Raw genomic sequence first — 3,247 nt, 5'->3', positions numbered from 1 at the left:
TGTTTCTAAGAGATAAATATTTTTCTATTTTCTATATATTAAGAAAACACATGAAAGTTGGATAATAAATATGTTATTTTCTGGGATTAACTATTTTCAATTTAAAAGAAATATCAAAAATATTTTTTTGTAAAAAAGTTATCTTATAATTTTATAGATTGCAAGAAATTCATGTGTATACATATCATCAGGCCCGGCCAAAAACAAATATGGATTGGAAGCAAAATGAAAAATTAGGGCTGGTTACATATAAAAAGTAGGAAATGGTAGTTAGACATATTCAAAACCAGCACCTCCTACACATTAATCCTAACCATAAACCAACTATTCTACCGAAGCTTTTGTTGAAAAAAGCCGATATATTTGATATTCTATGTAGGGCCCAAAACACATGCTTCATTTGCTTTTATCCAAGGCCGAAATTGTGTATCATATAGTGAAGCTGCGCTAACTTGTTAAACTTATTACATTTTCCATTTCCATTATTATAAGACTTTCCAAAAACTAATCAGTTATACATAATTCTAGCATTATATCATGACCAGTAAAGAATACAGTATAAACTATATATTTGTTTATACTGATAGAAAGATGATGGCCACATTTATCCTCATCTTCTTTGGAATGGCCCAAATTATGAGAGATTTCTCATCATGGAGAAAAACACTACCTAAAACAAAATAATCATTTTACACTTTTAAATGACAAACTAGAGTTTGATCCGTGCATCCGCAAGAGTATTTGTTTAATAGAATAAATATATGAAATTAATGTAATGGTTTCACAAAAATATGTATGTATGGATGTTTGTTCCATTTATAACATATAGCATTTATGACAGATCGATAGCGTTTTAATTGTCTATAATATTTTAATTACTCATATTGTGGTTAATATAAAACTAATCAAAATGATATGTTATTTAGCATATTCGTCAATTAATATTTTTAACAATAGTAACCATTTTTGATGTATTTATTTATAAATTAAAACACCAATTATTATATTTAAGTATATTAAGTTGCATATACTATTATTGTATAGCAATTAATTTATCTTCACATTAAGCATGCTGATATATTATATTAAATTATAAATGCATGCAATTTTTCTGTTTTTTTAATTTATAATATATTTACTAATAAATATTATTAACATTTTCATGCTTGCATTGCCAGCAAAATGCCTACTAGTTCACTTTGTTGATCGCTTTTAGGATAACCACAACAGCGACTTGAAATAAATTTGATAAAAAAAATCTGAGATATATAATTTTTAAACTGAGATGAAAAACAAGACAAACAAAAAGAGAGAAATACAAACAAAAAGAGAGAAATAGGTTATTTTTGTTTCCTTTTTTCTTAAAATGGAATCGAAGATGAAGATCAGCTTTACAAAGTGGAATATGCAAAAGAATGATAGTCCAGGTGAGAAAGTTGTCTTTAATTTTGAGCTATCATTCAACTCAACTACTTTTGCTTTTCACTAGATTTTTCAATTATTTAGCTAGATTCATACAGATAAATGGTATATCCAAAGAGACCTACAATTTAGAGAAATCGTCTCAAATAGTTTCAAAACAAAATTTTGTTTTCAAACTACTCGTATATCTTTTTTTTTATCAACAACAAAGAAAGACTCAGTCAAGATTTTGCGAACCGAACATGTAACTTTGTGTCTATATGAACCCCGAAAGATAGTTGCTTCCGAGCATTGCGTGCCAGACTGTTCGTCCTTGTATTTTTCATTCGGGGTACATGTATGAACTCTTGAGTGACTAAAACTCTCCTTTAGGATCTGAATATCTTCCAAATAAGTTGCGAAGGCAGGTCATTCTTTTGGTTCCAAAATCATCTTCACCAATTGAGAACAATCCGTTGCAAATGCTACGTGGAACTTTCTTAGATTCCTCATGCTTTCTATTGTCCAGATGAGGACTTCTAATTCCGAGTGAAGGAGTGAAAGGCTGGCTCTTGTGTTCGTTGCCCTCATCAGTCTATCAAATCCTGCTAATGTACTATACCAACCTTGTCCCGAGTAATTGTCTTGATCTTTCCATGACCCATCCGTAAAACACCATCCTCCAGGTATGTGAGGCAATGTTGTCAACACCACCTCTCTAGTTTGGGTGACCCGTTGTGTTAGTGATGTTTGTGCCTTAATCCAAAGTGTTGATTCAGCTTCTGTATATTGGAGAGAATCTTGTGGGCCGATATCTATGTTACTGAAAACCATGTTGTTTTATCCTATCCATTTGTACTATAAAATCCATGCAAACTGATGATTATCCAATGGCGGTAAAACCCTTGAAAATGATCCGTATTTGCAAAAATTGATTGAATAGGAAAATTAATTGGATTCGGTGGAATTTTTGAGAGCTTATACTTGGACAGCCAGGGACATTAAAAAATACATCAGCTCAGTTCTCTTATCCATCGGTCCAATGCATTTGGCTCATCTCATGGAGGGAAAAGCCAAAATGTAGTTGTCTTGTTGTTGTTCGCCGCCTCGACGCATTCCCTTCTCTCCACGGCATCGTCCCACACAGAAAGAAAGAGCGCGGAGCCCCGGCCCGAGCCATAGGTCCGCTAACGTAAAGCGAGGAGTTGAGCCGGAAATGGCGAACCGAAGTTACTTTTGGAACCATACTTCCTACAGCTAACATGTGCCACATGTTGATATTGTGTATCACCTTGTATCCCTCTCTCCCGCAGGTTTTTTTTTACCGATAGACATCCTAAGACCATTTTCAATAAAATGCTTAATTTTGGGTGGGCAATGTATTTTCTAAGAAAATACTTTTAAAAGAGTGACATTTGGTCCATACACCGGAAGCGGCATTCTTATATCAGAGTACACTCGCCCCACTTTTGGTGAAATGCCATCCATCTTTATCGACCATCTGGGTCCGACTCAATGGTATACTTTCTATAATCTTCACGACATCTGGATCCACCAAAGCCTGAATTTTGTGTGAGTTCCATGTTCATGGTGTTGCATTGATGAAAGAGTTCACTATAAGATCATGATAAAGATTGTGTTTAATACTGTTTTCTGGTTTCGGAGGAGTGGTTGAGAGGCAAAGATCATTCCATACTGAAATTGATGACCCTTATCTCATCGTTTTGATTAGTCATTTGCTAACCAGAGATCTAACTGATACTATAATGTGCCATCCATATGATGGTGAGTACGATCAAATCAGTTTCATGGGTGATGCATTCCCGAAATTTTGTCCTTTGAAAAC

The sequence above is a fragment of the Brassica oleracea genome, chromosome C6, assembly GCF_000695525.1.
Source record: "Brassica oleracea var. oleracea cultivar TO1000 chromosome C6, BOL, whole genome shotgun sequence".
In the NCBI taxonomy this organism is placed as follows: Eukaryota; Viridiplantae; Streptophyta; class Magnoliopsida; order Brassicales; family Brassicaceae; genus Brassica; species Brassica oleracea.
This window is presented reverse-complemented; position numbering follows the sequence as displayed.